This window comes from Triturus cristatus, chromosome 12 (genome assembly GCF_964204655.1).
Source record: "Triturus cristatus chromosome 12, aTriCri1.1, whole genome shotgun sequence".
Taxonomy (NCBI): Eukaryota; Metazoa; Chordata; class Amphibia; order Caudata; family Salamandridae; genus Triturus; species Triturus cristatus.
In genome coordinates, this window is record NC_140595.1 from 660,052,577 (window position 1) to 660,071,559 (window position 18,983).

The 18,983-nt window shown below is 41.2% G+C and overlaps 19 non-coding genes across 19 annotated transcripts; 13 read left to right on the forward strand and 6 right to left on the reverse strand.

Moving 5' to 3' along the window:
• Positions 1 to 132: 132 nt before the first annotated feature.
• On the forward strand, positions 133 to 204 carry TRNAT-UGU (transfer RNA threonine (anticodon UGU)). The gene has a single exon. It is a non-coding gene; the product is annotated as a tRNA-Thr (tRNA).
• Positions 205 to 1,885: 1,681 nt separating this feature from the next.
• On the forward strand, positions 1,886 to 1,967 carry TRNAS-GCU (transfer RNA serine (anticodon GCU)). Its single transcript has one exon. It is a non-coding gene; the product is annotated as a tRNA-Ser (tRNA).
• A 589-nt stretch (positions 1,968 to 2,556) lies between these two features.
• On the forward strand, positions 2,557 to 2,628 carry TRNAT-UGU (transfer RNA threonine (anticodon UGU)). Its single transcript has one exon. It is a non-coding gene; the product is annotated as a tRNA-Thr (tRNA).
• A 1,174-nt stretch (positions 2,629 to 3,802) lies between these two features.
• Positions 3,803 to 3,897, reverse strand: TRNAI-UAU (transfer RNA isoleucine (anticodon UAU)). The gene is made up of 2 exons: positions 3,860 to 3,897; positions 3,803 to 3,838 (listed from the first exon to the last, which is right to left on the reverse strand). It is a non-coding gene; the product is annotated as a tRNA-Ile (tRNA).
• A 1,082-nt stretch (positions 3,898 to 4,979) lies between these two features.
• TRNAT-UGU (transfer RNA threonine (anticodon UGU)) lies at positions 4,980 to 5,051 on the forward strand. The gene has a single exon. It is a non-coding gene; the product is annotated as a tRNA-Thr (tRNA).
• A 1,681-nt stretch (positions 5,052 to 6,732) lies between these two features.
• Positions 6,733 to 6,814, forward strand: TRNAS-GCU (transfer RNA serine (anticodon GCU)). Its single transcript has one exon. It is a non-coding gene; the product is annotated as a tRNA-Ser (tRNA).
• Positions 6,815 to 7,403: 589 nt separating this feature from the next.
• Positions 7,404 to 7,475, forward strand: TRNAT-UGU (transfer RNA threonine (anticodon UGU)). The gene has a single exon. It is a non-coding gene; the product is annotated as a tRNA-Thr (tRNA).
• Positions 7,476 to 8,649: 1,174 nt separating this feature from the next.
• Positions 8,650 to 8,744, reverse strand: TRNAI-UAU (transfer RNA isoleucine (anticodon UAU)). The gene is made up of 2 exons: positions 8,707 to 8,744; positions 8,650 to 8,685 (listed from the first exon to the last, which is right to left on the reverse strand). It is a non-coding gene; the product is annotated as a tRNA-Ile (tRNA).
• A 412-nt stretch (positions 8,745 to 9,156) lies between these two features.
• TRNAS-GCU (transfer RNA serine (anticodon GCU)) lies at positions 9,157 to 9,238 on the forward strand. The gene has a single exon. It is a non-coding gene; the product is annotated as a tRNA-Ser (tRNA).
• Positions 9,239 to 9,827: 589 nt separating this feature from the next.
• On the forward strand, positions 9,828 to 9,899 carry TRNAT-UGU (transfer RNA threonine (anticodon UGU)). The gene has a single exon. It is a non-coding gene; the product is annotated as a tRNA-Thr (tRNA).
• A 1,174-nt stretch (positions 9,900 to 11,073) lies between these two features.
• TRNAI-UAU (transfer RNA isoleucine (anticodon UAU)) lies at positions 11,074 to 11,168 on the reverse strand. Its single transcript has 2 exons — positions 11,131 to 11,168; positions 11,074 to 11,109 (listed from the first exon to the last, which is right to left on the reverse strand). It is a non-coding gene; the product is annotated as a tRNA-Ile (tRNA).
• A 412-nt stretch (positions 11,169 to 11,580) lies between these two features.
• Positions 11,581 to 11,662, forward strand: TRNAS-GCU (transfer RNA serine (anticodon GCU)). Its single transcript has one exon. It is a non-coding gene; the product is annotated as a tRNA-Ser (tRNA).
• A 1,835-nt stretch (positions 11,663 to 13,497) lies between these two features.
• On the reverse strand, positions 13,498 to 13,592 carry TRNAI-UAU (transfer RNA isoleucine (anticodon UAU)). Its single transcript has 2 exons — positions 13,555 to 13,592; positions 13,498 to 13,533 (listed from the first exon to the last, which is right to left on the reverse strand). It is a non-coding gene; the product is annotated as a tRNA-Ile (tRNA).
• Positions 13,593 to 14,004: 412 nt separating this feature from the next.
• Positions 14,005 to 14,086, forward strand: TRNAS-GCU (transfer RNA serine (anticodon GCU)). The gene has a single exon. It is a non-coding gene; the product is annotated as a tRNA-Ser (tRNA).
• Positions 14,087 to 14,675: 589 nt separating this feature from the next.
• On the forward strand, positions 14,676 to 14,747 carry TRNAT-UGU (transfer RNA threonine (anticodon UGU)). The gene has a single exon. It is a non-coding gene; the product is annotated as a tRNA-Thr (tRNA).
• A 1,174-nt stretch (positions 14,748 to 15,921) lies between these two features.
• Positions 15,922 to 16,016, reverse strand: TRNAI-UAU (transfer RNA isoleucine (anticodon UAU)). Its single transcript has 2 exons — positions 15,979 to 16,016; positions 15,922 to 15,957 (listed from the first exon to the last, which is right to left on the reverse strand). It is a non-coding gene; the product is annotated as a tRNA-Ile (tRNA).
• A 412-nt stretch (positions 16,017 to 16,428) lies between these two features.
• TRNAS-GCU (transfer RNA serine (anticodon GCU)) lies at positions 16,429 to 16,510 on the forward strand. The gene has a single exon. It is a non-coding gene; the product is annotated as a tRNA-Ser (tRNA).
• Positions 16,511 to 18,345: 1,835 nt separating this feature from the next.
• On the reverse strand, positions 18,346 to 18,440 carry TRNAI-UAU (transfer RNA isoleucine (anticodon UAU)). Its single transcript has 2 exons — positions 18,403 to 18,440; positions 18,346 to 18,381 (listed from the first exon to the last, which is right to left on the reverse strand). It is a non-coding gene; the product is annotated as a tRNA-Ile (tRNA).
• Positions 18,441 to 18,852: 412 nt separating this feature from the next.
• TRNAS-GCU (transfer RNA serine (anticodon GCU)) lies at positions 18,853 to 18,934 on the forward strand. Its single transcript has one exon. It is a non-coding gene; the product is annotated as a tRNA-Ser (tRNA).
• Positions 18,935 to 18,983: the final 49 nt, after the last annotated feature.

Consider the following 18,983-nt stretch of genomic DNA (forward strand, 5'->3'; position numbering starts at 1 on the left):
GCATGGTCTTCAATGTGTGCGCGCACGTGGACATTCATATGCAACTACGTTTCCATACAGAGTCTCAAAATCATAGATATATTCATACCTCAGTAAGAATACATGTTGCAATTTACATCCTGCGTGCAGACTGGCCTTGTAGCTCAGTGGCAGAGCACTGGTCTTGTAAACCAGGGGTCATGAGTTCAAGCCTCATCAGGGCCTTTTTACATGAGTCTTTCTGTATGTTGTTTTCAAGTCATTCTTCCCTGGAGTCACACCTTGCTTTAGGATTGCTTATTGCCAAGCTTCCCTTTCCTGCTTTCATATTATCAAGAAAATATCATGAAGATCATTGAATTATAAATTATTGCCTCACCCCTTCCGATCGCCTGACGAACGCCTGACAAACGCAATTCTCACCCTGCCGGGCAAGCCCTGCCGGGCAAAGCCAAATAAGCCATGCATATTTACAGTTCCTTTGAAAGGCAGAGCGAGGACTAGGACCTCTGTTCCGACTGAATCTGCATCCACAGAAAGGATGTTATAAGGCCCTACAAATTTCACCAAGGAGATGTGAAAGTCTTCCCCCATAAAATACTTTTTTTCCCAGATACCCCGGCTCTTAGGCAAATGAGGTTACTCCTCAAAACCCCACCCCCACTCACCATAAATATCCTTCTCTCCTGCTGTCCATTCAAATGATACAAGGTATCTTGTACATAGAGAGAAAGGGAGAATAGGCAGACTTGCTTCAAAGATTTGGTGACCTTGGATGGGTGGGTTGAATGAAGAAGTGAACCTGGTTTCTGGGAAAGGAGTATCGAGATGAAGATGAGGAAAAGTGAACATGGACCACATTCATAGGTTAGAGAAATACATTTAATAGGTTGAATGGTTTTGAAAAGTGAACTTCGAGCAGTAATTGTTGTTTTTTAAACTGCAAAGAAATTAAAAATGAATGTGGGATTGGAGGCACACTCTGAGCAGAAAAGCACCATAAGCTGCTATGGTGCAACTCAAGATGGTGAATAGAACCTTTAATATGATGATGCTCTTCTTTTGCTAGTTTTTTCGAGTCACCTTTTATTGTAAGTAGCTGATACAGCATTTTTTGCAGCTCTTCAGTTTATGGTTATCATGTGAGAACACTGTTTTCATCATATTTATTATTCTACAAATGTATTTTTAAATGCACTGATGTGGTGTTTTTATGAAATGCAAGATGGCACATCATGGAATGTTTAAACTGAGCATCGCGGAGGATATGTGATATTTAGCACCCAGAGGAGTAGGACACGTAGATCCTATAAGAAGTAAAGACTCTCTAGCAAGGGCCGTCCATACTCTGAGTTTAAACTTTACTTTTTGTGAAATGGTTTATGAAAAACAACACGGCTGCTCCAGGTGAGGCTCGAACTCACAACCTCGGCATGGCTCAGTGCAAGTACTGCTGTATAAGTACCGCGCGCTAACTGATTGCACCACTGGAGCTCTCTCTTTTCACATCTCCCCAGGTGAGCCATCTACAGCTGACCAAGTAGATGACAGACACTGCTCCATCATTCACTGTGCAAGATCGACTCACATGCTAGCATGTTATCATGACTATTAAAAATACAGTCCAAACGGAATAGATTCTATAATTGTCCTATAACATATGCTCTGTCTATTCAAAACCCCATAGAATTATATCTTGACAGTTCTGACAAAGTCTCGGGGAATCTTATGAATATTTGTAATTAGCACATAGTAAGAATTTCCCAAAAATGAAATGTAGGTCCCTGATTGGGGGAAGACGTGGAATGTGAGATCTTGCCTCAGCTGTTTTTTTCTTTTTTAGGTACAGTATATTGACACTTCAGTACCTTTTGTGAAGCAAGGTTTCAGATGGGGCTGTAGGGCAGACGAGGTGGCCGAGTGGTTAAGGCGATGGACTGCTAATCCATTGTGCTCTGCACGCGTGGGTTCGAATCCCACCTTCGTCGGAAAGCCATCAGAGTCTCTTTTGATGGCCAGCATTTCTTGTAGTATAATTACACTCTCTTTCAAGACAGAGCCAGGATCCGCTAGATGGGATCATCTGACTGTTCCATTTTAACAAATATGTCAAATAAAGTGAAGTATTTTGTGCGTAATAGAAATTAGATCTTTCATGGAGTTTCCAGAGGATTGCCTTTCACTCACTCCTGGCTTATTAACCAGTTTGGATAAATAGATTGATAAGAAAGCAGCTCTTACTCCTAAAGTTTAGGCATTCTCAAATGAATGACTGTTAACATATGTCTGCCCCACAGAGACAGATCACTTCTAATAAGTGGGTTCTCTATATGTCACTGATTGCAGACATACTAACTAGAGCTATCGGTATGGTCTTGAATGCGAAAACTCTTATTTTCTCATATGAAAATGTAGTTTTTCATACTTCCAAAAAAAGTGCCTTAAGCATGGTCTTCAATGTGTGCGCGCACGTGGACATTCATATGCAACTACGTTTCCATACAGAGTCTCAAAATCATAGATATATTCATACCTCAGTAAGAATACATGTTGCAATTTACATCCTGCGTGCAGACTGGCCTTGTAGCTCAGTGGCAGAGCACTGGTCTTGTAAACCAGGGGTCATGAGTTCAAGCCTCATCAGGGCCTTTTTACATGAGTCTTTCTGTATGTTGTTTTCAAGTCATTCTTCCCTGGAGTCACACCTTGCTTTAGGATTGCTTATTGCCAAGCTTCCCTTTCCTGCTTTCATATTATCAAGAAAATATCATGAAGATCATTGAATTATAAATTATTGCCTCACCCCTTCCGATCGCCTGACGAACGCCTGACAAACGCCATTCTCACCCTGCCGGGCAAGCCCTGCCGGGCAAAGCCAAATAAGCCATGCATATTTACAGTTCCTTTGAAAGGCAGAGCGAGGACTAGGACCTCTGTTCCGACTGAATCTGCATCCACAGAAAGGATGTTATAAGGCCCTACAAATTTCACCAAGGAGATGTGAAAGTCTTCCCCCATAAAATACTTTTTTTCCCAGATACCCCGGCTCTTAGGCAAATGAGGTTACTCCTCAAAACCCCACCCCCACTCACCATAAATATCCTTCTCTCCTGCTGTCCATTCAAATGATACAAGGTATCTTGTACATAGAGAGAAAGGGAGAATAGTCAGATTTGCTTCAAAGATTTGGTGACTTTGGATGGGTGGGTTGAATGAAGAAGTGAACCTGGTTTCTGGGAAAGGAGTATCGAGATGAAGATGAGGAAAAGTGAACTTGGACCACATTCATAGGTTAGAGAAATACATTTAATAGGTTGAATGGTTTTGAAAAGTGAACTTCGAGCAGTAATTGTTGTTTTTTAAACTGCAAAGAAATTAAAAATGAATGTGGGATTGGAGGCACACTCTGAGCAGAAAAGCACCATAAGCTGCTATGGTGCAACTCAAGATGGTGAATAGAACCTTTAATATGATGATGCTCTTCTTTTGCTAGTTTTTTCGAGTCACCTTTTATTGTAAGTAGCTGATACAGCATTTTTTGCAGCTCTTCAGTTTATGGTTATCATGTGAGAACACTGTTTTCATCATATTTATTATTCTACAAATGTATTTTTAAATGCACTGATGTGGTGTTTGCATGAAATGCAAGATGGCACATCATGGAATGTTTAAACTGAGCATCGCGGAGGATATGTGATATTTGGCACCCAGAGGAGTAGGACACGTAGATCCTATAAGAAGTAAAGACTCTATAGCAAGGGCCGTCCATACTCTGAGTTTAAACTTTACTTTTTGTGAAATGGTTTATGAAAAACAACACGGCTGCTCCAGGTGAGGCTCGAACTCACAACCTCGGCATGGCTCAGTGCAAGTACTGCTGTATAAGTACCGCGCGTTAACCGATTGCGCCACTGGAGCTCTCTCTTTGCACATCTCCCCAGGTGAGCCATCTACAGCAGACCAAGTAGATGACAGACACTGCTCCATCATTCACTGTGCAAGATCGACTCACATGCTAGCATGTTATCATGACTATTAAAAATACAGTCCAAACGGAATAGATTCTATAATTGTCCTATAACATATGCTCTGTCAATTCAAAACCCCATAGAATTATATCTTGACAGTTCTGACAAAGTCTAGGGGAATCTTATGAATATTTGTAATTAGCACATAGTAAGAATTTACCAAAAATGAAATGTAGGTCCCTGATTGGGGGAAGACGTGGAATGTGAGATCTTGCCTCAGCTGTTTTTTTCTTTTTTGGTACAGTATATTGACACTTCAGTACCTTTTGTGAAGCAAGGTTTCAGATGGGGCTGTAGGGCAGACGAGGTGGCCGAGTGGTTAAGGCGAAGGACTGCTAATCCATTGTGCTCTGCACGCGTGGGTTTGAATCCCACCTTCGTCGGAAAGCCATCAGAGTCTCTTTTGATGGCCAGCATTTCTTGTAGTATAATTACACTCTCTTTCAAGACAGAGCCAGGATCCGCTAGATGGGATCATCTGACTGTTCCATTTTAACAAATATGTCAAATAAAGTGAAGTATTTTGTGCGTAATAGAAATTAGATCTTTCATGGAGTTTCCAGAGGATTGCCTTTCACTCACTCCTGGCTTATTAACCAGTTTGGATAAATAGATTGATAAGAAAGCAGCTCTTACTCCTAAAGTTTAGGCCGTCTCAAATGAATGACTGTTAACATATGTCTGCCCCACAGAGACAGATCACTTCTAATAAGTGGGTTCTCTATATGTCACTGATTGCAGACATACTAACTAGAGCTATCGGTATGGTCTTGAATGCGAAAACTCGTATTTTCTCATATGAAAATGTAGTTTTTCATACTTCCAAAAAAAGTGCCTTAAGCATGGTCTTCAATGTGTGCGCGCACGTGGACATTCATATGCAACTACGTTTCCATACAGAGTCTCAAAATCATAGATATATTCATACCTCAGTAAGAATACATGTTGCAATTTACATCTTGCGTGCAGACTGGCCTTGTAGCTCAGTGGCAGAGCACTGGTCTTGTAAACCAGGGGTCATGAGTTCAAGCCTCATCAGGGCCTTTTTACATGAGTCTTTCTGTATGTTGTTTTCAAGTCATTCTTCCCTGGAGTCACACCTTGCTTTAGGATTGCTTATTGCCAAGCTTCCCTTTCCTGCTTTCATATTATCAAGAAAATATCATGAAGATCATTGAATTATAAATTATTGCCTCACCCCTTCCGATCGCCTGACGAACGCCTGACAAACGCCATTCTCACCCTGGCGGGCAAGCCCTGCCGGGCAAAGCCAAATAAGCCATGCATATTTACAGTTCCTTTGAAAGGCAGAGCGAGGACTAGGACCTCTGTTCCGACTGAATCTGCATCCACAGAAAGGATGTTATAAGGCCCTACAAATTTCACCAAGGAGATGTGAAAGTCTTCCCCCATAAAATACTTTTTTTCCCAGATACCCCGGCTCTTAGGCAAATGAGGTTACTCCTCAAAACCCCACCCCCACTCACCATAAATATCCTTCTCTCCTGCTGTCCATTCAAATGATACAAGGTATCTTGTACATAGAGAGAAAGGGAGAATAGGCAGACTTGCTTCAAAGATTTGGTGACTTTGGATGGGTGGGTTGAATGAAGAAGTGAACCTGGTTTCTGGGAAAGGAGTATCGAGATGAAGATGAGGAAAAGTGAACATGGACCACATTCATAGGTTAGAGAAATACATTTAATAGGTTGAATGGTTTTGAAAAGTGAACTTCGAGCAGTAATTGTTGTTTTTTAAACTGCAAAGAAATTAAAAATGAATGTGGGATTGGAGGCACACTCTGAGCAGAAAAGCACCATAAGCTGCTATGGTGCAACTCAAGATGGTGAATAGAACCTTTAATATGATGATGCTCTTCTTTTGCTAGTTTTTTCGAGTCACCTTTTATTGTAAGTAGCTGATACAGCATTTTTTGCAGCTCTTCAGTTTATGGTTATCATGTGAGAACACTGTTTTCATCATATTTATTATTCTACAAATGTATTTTTAAATGCACTGATGTGGTGTTTGCATGAAATGCAAGATGGCACATCATGGAATGTTTAAACTGAGCATCGCGGAGGATATGTGATATTTGGCACCCAGAGGAGTAGGACACGTAGATCCTATAAGAAGTAAAGACTCTCTAGCAAGGGCCGTCCATACTCTGAGTTTAAACTTTACTTTTTGTGAAATGGTTTATGAAAAACAACACGGCTGCTCCAGGTGAGGCTCGAACTCACTACCTCGGCATGGCTCAGTGCAAGTACTGCTGTATAAGTACCGCGCGCTAACCGATTGCACCACTGGAGCTCTCTCTTTTCACATCTCCCCAGGTGAGCCATCTACAGCTGACCAAGTAGATGACAGACACTGCTCCATCATTCACTGTGCAAGATCGACTCACATGCTAGCATGTTATCATGACTATTAAAAATACAGTCCAAACGGAATAGATTCTATAATTGTCCTATAACATATGCTCTGTCTATTCAAAACCCCATAGAATTATATCTTGACAGTTCTGACAAAGTCTCGGGGAATCTTATGAATATTTGTAATTAGCACATAGTAAGAATTTCCCAAAAATGAAATGTAGGTCCCTGATTGGGGGAAGACGTGGAATGTGAGATCTTGCCTCAGCTGTTTTTTTCTTTTTTAGGTACAGTATATTGACACTTCAGTACCTTTTGTGAAGCAAGGTTTCAGATGGGGCTGTAGGGCAGACGAGGTGGCCGAGTGGTTAAGGCGATGGACTGCTAATCCATTGTGCTCTGCACGCGTGGGTTCGAATCCCACCTTCGTCGGAAAGCCATCAGAGTCTCTTTTGATGGCCAGCATTTCTTGTAGTATAATTACACTCTCTTTCAAGACAGAGCCAGGATCCGCTAGATGGGATCATCTGACTGTTCCATTTTAACAAATATGTCAAATAAAGTGAAGTATTTTGTGCGTAATAGAAATTAGATCTTTCATGGAGTTTCCAGAGGATTGCCTTTCACTCACTCCTGGCTTATTAACCAGTTTGGATAAATAGATTGATAAGAAAGCAGCTCTTACTCCTAAAGTTTAGGCATTCTCAAATGAATGACTGTTAACATATGTCTGCCCCACAGAGACAGATCACTTCTAATAAGTGGGTTCTCTATATGTCACTGATTGCAGACATACTAACTAGAGCTATCGGTATGGTCTTGAATGCGAAAACTCTTATTTTCTCATATGAAAATGTAGTTTTTCATACTTCCAAAAAAAGTGCCTTAAGCATGGTCTTCAATGTGTGCGCGCACGTGGACATTCATATGCAACTACGTTTCCATACAGAGTCTCAAAATCATAGATATATTCATACCTCAGTAAGAATACATGTTGCAATTTACATCCTGCGTGCAGACTGGCCTTGTAGCTCAGTGGCAGAGCACTGGTCTTGTAAACCAGGGGTCATGAGTTCAAGCCTCATCAGGGCCTTTTTACATGAGTCTTTCTGTATGTTGTTTTCAAGTCATTCTTCCCTGGAGTCACACCTTGCTTTAGGATTGCTTATTGCCAAGCTTCCCTTTCCTGCTTTCATATTATCAAGAAAATATCATGAAGATCATTGAATTATAAATTATTGCCTCACCCCTTCCGATCGCCTGACGAACGCCTGACAAACGCCATTCTCACCCTGCCGGGCAAGCCCTGCCGGGCAAAGCCAAATAAGCCATGCATATTTACAGTTCCTTTGAAAGGCAGAGCGAGGACTAGGACCTCTGTTCCGACTGAATCTGCATCCACAGAAAGGATGTTATAAGGCCCTACAAATTTCACCAAGGAGATGTGAAAGTCTTCCCACATAAAATACTTTTTTTCCCAGATACCCCGGCTCTTAGGCAAATGAGGTTACTCCTCAAAACCCCACCCACACTCACCATAAATATCCTTCTCTCCTGCTGTCCATTCAAATGATACAAGGTATCTTGTACATAGAGAGAAAGGGAGAATAGTCAGATTTGCTTCAAAGATTTGGTGACTTTGGATGGGTGGGTTGAATGAAGAAGTGAACCTGGTTTCTGGGAAAGGAGTATCGAGATGAAGATGAGGAAAAGTGAACTTGGACCACATTCATAGGTTAGAGAAATACATTTAATAGGTTGAATGGTTTTGAAAAGTGAACTTCGAGCAGTAATTGTTGTTTTTTAAACTGCAAAGAAATTAAAAATGAATGTGGGATTGGAGGCACACTCTGAGCAGAAAAGCACCATAAGCTGCTATGGTGCAACTCAAGATGGTGAATAGAACCTTTAATATGATGATGCTCTTCTTTTGCTAGTTTTTTCGAGTCACCTTTTATTGTAAGTAGCTGATACAGCATTTTTTGCAGCTCTTCAGTTTATGGTTATCATGTGAGAACACTGTTTTCATCATATTTATTATTCTACAAATGTATTTTTAAATGCACTGATGTGGTGTTTGCATGAAATGCAAGATGGCACATCATGGAATGTTTAAACTGAGCATCGCGGAGGATATGTGATATTTGGCACCCAGAGGAGTAGGACACGTAGATCCTATAAGAAGTAAAGACTCTATAGCAAGGGCCGTCCATACTCTGAGTTTAAACTTTACTTTTTGTGAAATGGTTTATGAAAAACAACACGGCTGCTCCAGGTGAGGCTCGAACTCACAACCTCGGCATGGCTCAGTGCAAGTACTGCTGTATAAGTACCGCGCGCTAACCGATTGCACCACTGGAGCTCTCTCTTTTCACATCTCCCCAGGTGAGCCATCTACAGCTGACCAAGTAGATGACAGACACTGCTCCATCATTCACTGTGCAAGATCGACTCACATGCTAGCATGTTATCATGACTATTAAAAATACAGTCCAAACGGAATAGATTCTATAATTGTCCTATAACATATGCTCTGTCTATTCAAAACCCCATAGAATTATATCTTGACAGTTCTGACAAAGTCTCGGGGAATCTTATGAATATTTGTAATTAGCACATAGTAAGAATTTCCCAAAAATGAAATGTAGGTCCCTGATTGGGGGAAGACGTGGAATGTGAGATCTTGCCTCAGCTGTTTTTTTCTTTTTTAGGTACAGTATATTGACACTTCAGTACCTTTTGTGAAGCAAGGTTTCAGATGGGGCTGTAGGGCAGACGAGGTGGCCGAGTGGTTAAGGCGATGGACTGCTAATCCATTGTGCTCTGCACGCGTGGGTTCGAATCCCACCTTCGTCGGAAAGCCATCAGAGTCTCTTTTGATGGCCAGCATTTCTTGTAGTATAATTACACTCTCTTTCAAGACAGAGCCAGGATCCGCTAGATGGGATCATCTGACTGTTCCATTTTAACAAATATGTCAAATAAAGTGAAGTATTTTGTGCGTAATAGAAATTAGATCTTTCATGGAGTTTCCAGAGGATTGCCTTTCACTCACTCCTGGCTTATTAACCAGTTTGGATAAATAGATTGATAAGAAAGCAGCTCTTACTCCTAAAGTTTAGGCATTCTCAAATGAATGACTGTTAACATATGTCTGCCCCACAGAGACAGATCACTTCTAATAAGTGGGTTCTCTATATGTCACTGATTGCAGACATACTAACTAGAGCTATCGGTATGGTCTTGAATGCGAAAACTCTTATTTTCTCATATGAAAATGTAGTTTTTCATACTTCCAAAAAAAGTGCCTTAAGCATGGTCTTCAATGTGTGCGCGCACGTGGACATTCATATGCAACTACGTTTCCATACAGAGTCTCAAAATCATAGATATATTCATACCTCAGTAAGAATACATGTTGCAATTTACATCTTGCGTGCAGACTGGCCTTGTAGCTCAGTGGCAGAGCACTGGTCTTGTAAACCAGGGGTCATGAGTTCAAGCCTCATCAGGGCCTTTTTACATGAGTCTTTCTGTATGTTGTTTTCAAGTCATTCTTCCCTGGAGTCACACCTTGCTTTAGGATTGCTTATTGCCAAGCTTCCCTTTCCTGCTTTCATATTATCAAGAAAATATCATGAAGATCATTGAATTATAAATTATTGCCTCACCCCTTCCGATCGCCTGACGAACGCCTGACAAACGCCATTCTCACCCTGGCGGGCAAGCCCTGCCGGGCAAAGCCAAATAAGCCATGCATATTTACAGTTCCTTTGAAAGGCAGAGCGAGGACTAGGACCTCTGTTCCGACTGAATCTGCATCCACAGAAAGGATGTTATAAGGCCCTACAAATTTCACCAAGGAGATGTGAAAGTCTTCCCCCATAAAATACTTTTTTTCCCAGATACCCCGGCTCTTAGGCAAATGAGGTTACTCCTCAAAACCCCACCCCCACTCACCATAAATATCCTTCTCTCCTGCTGTCCATTCAAATGATACAAGGTATCTTGTACATAGAGAGAAAGGGAGAATAGGCAGACTTGCTTCAAAGATTTGGTGACTTTGGATGGGTGGGTTGAATGAAGAAGTGAACCTGGTTTCTGGGAAAGGAGTATCGAGATGAAGATGAGGAAAAGTGAACATGGACCACATTCATAGGTTAGAGAAATACATTTAATAGGTTGAATGGTTTTGAAAAGTGAACTTCGAGCAGTAATTGTTGTTTTTTAAACTGCAAAGAAATTAAAAATGAATGTGGGATTGGAGGCACACTCTGAGCAGAAAAGCACCATAAGCTGCTATGGTGCAACTCAAGATGGTGAATAGAACCTTTAATATGATGATGCTCTTCTTTTGCTAGTTTTTTCGAGTCACCTTTTATTGTAAGTAGCTGATACAGCATTTTTTGCAGCTCTTCAGTTTATGGTTATCATGTGAGAACACTGTTTTCATCATATTTATTATTCTACAAATGTATTTTTAAATGCACTGATGTGGTGTTTGCATGAAATGCAAGATGGCACATCATGGAATGTTTAAACTGAGCATCGCGGAGGATATGTGATATTTGGCACCCAGAGGAGTAGGACACGTAGATCCTATAAGAAGTAAAGACTCTCTAGCAAGGGCCGTCCATACTCTGAGTTTAAACTTTACTTTTTGTGAAATGGTTTATGAAAAACAACACGGCTGCTCCAGGTGAGGCTCGAACTCACAACCTCGGCATGGCTCAGTGCAAGTACTGCTGTATAAGTACCGCGCGCTAACCGATTGCACCACTGGAGCTCTCTCTTTTCACATCTCCCCAGGTGAGCCATCTACAGCTGACCAAGTAGATGACAGACACTGCTCCATCATTCACTGTGCAAGATCGACTCACATGCTAGCATGTTATCATGACTATTAAAAATACAGTCCAAACGGAATAGATTCTATAATTGTCCTATAACATATGCTCTGTCTATTCAAAACCCCATAGAATTATATCTTGACAGTTCTGACAAAGTCTCGGGGAATCTTATGAATATTTGTAATTAGCACATAGTAAGAATTTCCCAAAAATGAAATGTAGGTCCCTGATTGGGGGAAGACGTGGAATGTGAGATCTTGCCTCAGCTGTTTTTTTCTTTTTTAGGTACAGTATATTGACACTTCAGTACCTTTTGTGAAGCAAGGTTTCAGATGGGGCTGTAGGGCAGACGAGGTGGCCGAGTGGTTAAGGCGATGGACTGCTAATCCATTGTGCTCTGCACGCGTGGGTTCGAATCCCACCTTCGTCGGAAAGCCATCAGAGTCTCTTTTGATGGCCAGCATTTCTTGTAGTATAATTACACTCTCTTTCAAGACAGAGCCAGGATCCGCTAGATGGGATCATCTGACTGTTCCATTTTAACAAATATGTCAAATAAAGTGAAGTATTTTGTGCGTAATAGAAATTAGATCTTTCATGGAGTTTCCAGAGGATTGCCTTTCACTCACTCCTGGCTTATTAACCAGTTTGGATAAATAGATTGATAAGAAAGCAGCTCTTACTCCTAAAGTTTAGGCATTCTCAAATGAATGACTGTTAACATATGTCTGCCCCACAGAGACAGATCACTTCTAATAAGTGGGTTCTCTATATGTCACTGATTGTAGACATACTAACTAGAGCTATCGGTATGGTCTTGAATGCGAAAACTCTTATTTTCTCATATGAAAATGTAGTTTTTCATACTTCCAAAAAAAGTGCCTTAAGCATGGTCTTCAATGTGTGCGCGCACGTGGACATTCATATGCAACTACGTTTCCATATAGAGTCTCAAAATCATAGATATATTCATACCTCAGTAAGAATACATGTTGCAATTTACATCCTGCGTGCAGACTGTCCTTGTAGCTCAGTGGCAGAGCACTGGTCTTGTAAACCAGGGGTCATGAGTTCAAGCCTCATCAGGGCCTTTTTACATGAATCTTTCTGTATGTTGTTTTCAAGTCATTCTTCCCTGGAGTCACACCTTGCTTTAGGATTGCTTATTGCCAAGCTTCCCTTTCCTGCTTTCATATTATCAAGAAAATATCATGAAGATCATTGAATTATAAATTATTGCCTCACCCCTTCCGATCGCCTGACGAACGCCTGACAAACGCCATTCTCACCCTGGCGGGCAAGCCCTGCCGGGCAAAGCCAAATAAGCCATGCATATTTACAGTTCCTTTGAAAGGCAGAGCGAGGACTAGGACCTCTGTTCCGACTGAATCTGCATCCACAGAAAGGATGTTATAAGGCCCTACAAATTTCACCAAGGAGATGTGAAAGTCTTCCCCCATAAAATACTTTTTTTCCCAGATACCCCGGCTCTTAGGCAAATGAGGTTACTCCTCAAAACCCCACCCCCACTCACCATAAATATCCTTCTCTCCTGCTGTCCATTCAAATGATACAAGGTATCTTGTACATAGAGAGAAAGGGAGAATAGGCAGACTTGCTTCAAAGATTTGGTGACTTTGGATGGGTGGGTTGAATGAAGAAGTGAACCTGGTTTCTGGGAAAGGAGTATCGAGATGAAGATGAGGAAAAGTGAACATGGACCACATTCATAGGTTAGAGAAATACATTTAATAGGTTGAATGGTTTTGAAAAGTGAACTTCGAGCAGTAATTGTTGTTTTTTAAACTGCAAAGAAATTAAAAATGAATGTGGGATTGGAGGCACACTCTGAGCAGAAAAGCACCATAAGCTGCTATGGTGCAACTCAAGATGGTGAATAGAACCTTTAATATGATGATGCTCTTCTTTTGCTAGTTTTTTCGAGTCACCTTTTATTGTAAGTAGCTGATACAGCATTTTTTGCAGCTCTTCAGTTTATGGTTATCATGTGAGAACACTGTTTTCATCATATTTATTATTCTACAAATGTATTTTTAAATGCACTGATGTGGTGTTTGCATGAAATGCAAGATGGCACATCATGGAATGTTTAAACTGAGCATCGCGGAGGATATGTGATATTTGGCACCCAGAGGAGTAGGACACGTAGATCCTATAAGAAGTAAAGACTCTCTAGCAAGGGCCGTCCATACTCTGAGTTTAAACTTTACTTTTTGTGAAATGGTTTATGAAAAACAACACGGCTGCTCCAGGTGAGGCTCGAACTCACAACCTCGGCATGGCTCAGTGCAAGTACTGCTGTATAAGTACCGCGCGCTAACCGATTGCACCACTGGAGCTCTCTCTTTTCACATCTCCCCAGGTGAGCCATCTACAGCTGACCAAGTAGATGACAGACACTGCTCCATCATTCACTGTGCAAGATCGACTCACATGCTAGCATGTTATCATGACTATTAAAAATACAGTCCAAACGGAATAGATTCTATAATTGTCCTATAACATATGCTCTGTCTATTCAAAACCCCATAGAATTATATCTTGACAGTTCTGACAAAGTCTCGGGGAATCTTATGAATATTTGTAATTAGCACATAGTAAGAATTTCCCAAAAATGAAATGTAGGTCCCTGATTGGGGGAAGACGTGGAATGTGAGATCTTGCCTCAGCTGTTTTTTTCTTTTTTAGGTACAGTATATTGACACTTCAGTACCTTTTGTGAAGCAAGGTTTCAGATGGGGCTGTAGGGCAGACGAGGTGGCCGAGTGGTTAAGGCGATGGACTGCTAATCCATTGTGCTCTGCACGCGTGGGTTCGAATCCCACCTTCGTCGGAAAGCCATCAGAGTCTCTTTTGATGGCCAGCATTTCTTGTAGTATAATTACACTCTCTTTCAAGACAGAGCCAGGATCCGCTAGATGGGATCATCTGACTGTTCCATTTTAACAAATATGTCAAATAAAGTGAAGTATTTTGTGCGTAATAGAAATTAGATCTTTCATGGAGTTTCCAGAGGATTGCCTTTCACTCACTCCTGGCTTATTAACCAGTTTGGATAAATAGATTGATAAGAAAGCAGCTCTTACTCCTAAAGTTTAGGCATTCTCAAATGAATGACTGTTAACATATGTCTGCCCCACAGAGACAGATCACTTCTAATAAGTGGGTTCTCTATATGTCACTGATTGCAGACATACTAACTAGAGCTATCGGTATGGTCTTGAATGCGAAAACTCTTATTTTCTCATATGAAAATGTAGTTTTTCATACTTCCAAAAAAAGTGCCTTAAGCATGGTCTTCAATGTGTGCGCGCACGTGGACATTCATATGCAACTACGTTTCCATACAGAGTCTCAAAATCATAGATATATTCATACCTCAGTAAGAATACATGTTGCAATTTACATCCTGCGTGCAGACTGGCCTTGTAGCTCAGTGGCAGAGCACTGGTCTTGTAAACCAGGGGTCATGAGTTCAAGCCTCATCAGGGCCTTTTTACATGAGTCTTTCTGTATGTTGTTTTCAAGTCATTCTTCCCTGGAGTCACACCTTGCTTTAGGATTGCTTATTGCCAAGCTTCCCTTTCCTGCTTTCATATTATCAAGAAAATATCATGAAGATCATTGAATTATAAATTATTGCCTCACCCCTTCCGATCGCCTGACGAACGCCTGACAAACGCCATTCTCACCCTGCCGGGCAAGCCCTGCCGGGCAAAGCCAAATAAGCCATGCATATTTACAGTTCCTTTGAAAGGCAGAGCGAGGACTAGGACCTCTGTTCCGACTGAATCTGCATCCACAGAAAGGATGTTATAAGGCCCTACAAATTTCACCAAGGAGATGTGAAAGTCTTCCCCCATAAAATACTTTTTTTCCCAGATACCCCGGCTCTTAGGCAAATGAGGTTACTCCTCAAAACCCCACCCCCACTCACCATAAATATCCTTCTCTCCTGCTGTCCATTCAAATGATACAAGGTATCTTGTACATAGAGAGAAAGGGAGAATAGGCAGACTTGCTTCAAAGATTTGGTGACTTTGGATGGGTGGGTTGAATGAAGAAGTGAACCTGGTTTCTGGGAAAGGAGTATCGAGATGAAGATGAGGAAAAGTGAACATGGACCACATTCATAGGTTAGAGAAATACATTTAATAGGTTGAATGGTTTTGAAAAGTGAACTTCGAGCAGTAATTGTTGTTTTTTAAACTGCAAAGAAATTAAAAATGAATGTGGGATTGGAGGCACACTCTGAGCAGAAAAGCACCATAAGCTGCTATGGTGCAACTCAAGATGGTGAATAGAACCTTTAATATGATGATGCTCTTCTTTTGCTAGTTTTTTCGAGTCACCTTTTATTGTAAGTAGCTGATACAGCATTTTTTGCAGCTCTTCAGTTTATGGTTATCATGTGAGAACACTGTTTTCATCATATTTATTATTCTACAAATGTATTTTTAAATGCACTGATGTGGTGTTTGCATGAAATGCAAGATGGCACATCATGGAATGTTTAAACTGAGCATCGCGGAGGATATGTGATATTTGGCACCCAGAGGAGTAGGACACGTAGATCCTATAAGAAGTAAAGACTCTCTAGCAAGGGCCGTCCATATTCTGAGTTTAAACTTTACTTTTTGTGAAATGGTTTATGAAAAACAACACGGCTGCTCCAGGTGAGGCTCGAACTCACAACCTCGGCATGGCTCAGTGCAAGTACTGCTGTATAAGTACCGCGCGCTAACCGATTGCACCACTGGAGCTCTCTCTTTTCACATCTCCCCAGGTGAGCCATCTACAGCTGACCAAGTAGATGACAGACACTGCTCCATCATTCACTGTGCAAGATCGACTCACATGCTAGCATGTTATCATGACTATTAAAAATACAGTCCAAACGGAATAGATTCTATAATTGTCCTATAACATATGCTCTGTCTATTCAAAACCCCATAGAATTATATCTTGACAGTTCTGACAAAGTCTCGGGGAATCTTATGAATATTTGTAATTAGCACATAGTAAGAATTTCCCAAAAATGAAATGTAGGTCCCTGATTGGGGGAAGACGTGGAATGTGAGATCTTGCCTCAGCTGTTTTTTTCTTTTTTAGGTACAGTATATTGACACTTCAGTACCTTTTGTGAAGCAAGGTTTCAGATGGGGCTGTAGGGCAGACGAGGTGGCCGAGTGGTTAAGGCGATGGACTGCTAATCCATTGTGCTCTGCACGCGTGGGTTCGAATCCCACCTTCGTCGGAAAGCCATCAGAGTCTCTTTTGATGGCCAGCATTTCTTGTAGTATAATTACACTCTCTTTCAAGACAGAGCCAGGATCCGCTAGATGGGATCATCTGACTGTTCCATTTTAACAAATATGTCAAATAAAGTGAAGTATTTTGTGCGTAATAGAAATTAGATCTTTCATGGAGTTTCCAGAGGATTGCCTTTCACTCACTCCTGGCTTATTAACCAGTTTGGATAAATAGATTGATAAGAAAGCAGCTCTTACTCCTAAAGTTTAGGCATTCTCAAATGAATGACTGTTAACATATGTCTGCCCCACAGAGACAGATCACTTCTAATAAGTGGGTTCTCTATATGTCACTGATTGTAGACATACTAACTAGAGCTATCGGTATGGTCTTGAATGCGAAAACTCTTATTTTCTCATATGAAAATGTAGTTTTTCATACTTCCAAAAAAAGTGCCTTAAGCATGGTCTTCAATGTGTGCGCGCACGTGGACATTCATATGCAACTACGTTTCCATATAGAGTCTCAAAATCATAGATATATTCATACCTCAGTAAGAATACATGTTGCAATTTACATCCTGCGTGCAGACTGTCCTTGTAGCTCAGTGGCAGAGCACTGGTCTTGTAAACCAGGGGTCATGAGTTCAAGCCTCATCAGGGCCTTTTTACATGAATCTTTCTGTATGTTGTTTTCAAGTCATTCTTCCCTGGAGTCACACCTTGCTTTAGGATTGCTTATTGCCAAGCTTCCCTTTCCTGCTTTCATATTATCAAGAAAATATCATGAAGATCATTGAATTATAAATTATTGCCTCACCCCTTCCGATCGCCTGACGAACGCCTGACAAACGCCATTCTCACCCTGGCGGGCAAGCCCTGCCGGGCAAAGCCAAATAAGCCATGCATATTTACAGTTCCTTTGAAAGGCAGAGCGAGGACTAGGACCTCTGTTCCGACTGAATCTGCATCCACAGAAAGGATGTTATAAGGCCCTACAAATTTCACCAAGGAGATGTGAAAGTCTTCCCCCATAAAATACTTTTTTTCCCAGATACCCCGGCTCTTAGGCAAATGAGGTTACTCCTCAAAACCCCACCCCCACTCACCATAAATATCCTTCTCTCCTGCTGTCCATTCAAATGATACAAGGTATCTTGTACATAGAGAGAAAGGGAGAATAGGCAGACTTGCTTCAAAGATTTGGTGACTTTGGATGGGTGGGTTGAATGAAGAAGTGAACCTGGTTTCTGGGAAAGGAGTATCGAGATGAAGATGAGGAAAAGTGAACATGGACCACATTCATAGGTTAGAGAAATACATTTAATAGGTTGAATGGTTTTGAAAAGTGAACTTCGAGCAGTAATTGTTGTTTTTTAAACTGCAAAGAAATTAAAAATGAATGTGGGATTGGAGGCACACTCTGAGCAGAAAAGCACCATAAGCTGCTATGGTGCAACTCAAGATGGTGAATAGAACCTTTAATATGATGATGCTCTTCTTTTGCTAGTTTTTTCGAGTCACCTTTTATTGTAAGTAGCTGATACAGCATTTTTTGCAGCTCTTCAGTTTATGGTTATCATGTGAGAACACTGTTTTCATCATATTTATTATTCTACAAATGTATTTTTAAATGCACTGATGTGGTGTTTGCATGAAATGCAAGATGGCACATCATGGAATGTTTAAACTGAGCATCGCGGAGGATATGTGATATTTGGCACCCAGAGGAGTAGGACACGTAGATCCTATAAGAAGTAAAGACTCTCTAGCAAGGGCCGTCCATACTCTGAGTTTAAACTTTACTTTTTGTGAAATGGTTTATGAAAAACAACACGGCTGCTCCAGGTGAGGCTCGAACTCACAACCTCGGCATGGCTCAGTGCAAGTACTGCTGTATAAGTACCGCGCGCTAACCGATTGCACCACTGGAGCTCTCTCTTTTCACATCTCCCCAGGTGAGCCATCTACAGCTGACCAAGTAGATGACAGACACTGCTCCATCATTCACTGTGCAAGATCGACTCACATGCTAGCATGTTATCATGACTATTAAAAATACAGTCCAAACGGAATAGATTCTATAATTGTCCTATAACATATGCTCTGTCTATTCAAAACCCCATAGAATTATATCTTGACAGTTCTGACAAAGTCTCGGGGAATCTTATGAATATTTGTAATTAGCACATAGTAAGAATTTCCCAAAAATGAAATGTAGGTCCCTGATTGGGGGAAGACGTGGAATGTGAGATCTTGCCTCAGCTGTTTTTTTCTTTTTTAGGTACAGTATATTGACACTTCAGTACCTTTTGTGAAGCAAGGTTTCAGATGGGGCTGTAGGGCAGACGAGGTGGCCGAGTGGTTAAGGCGATGGACTGCTAATCCATTGTGCTCTGCACGCGTGGGTTCGAATCCCACCTTCGTCGGAAAGCCATCAGAGTCTCTTTTGATGGCCAGCATTTCTTGTAGTATAAT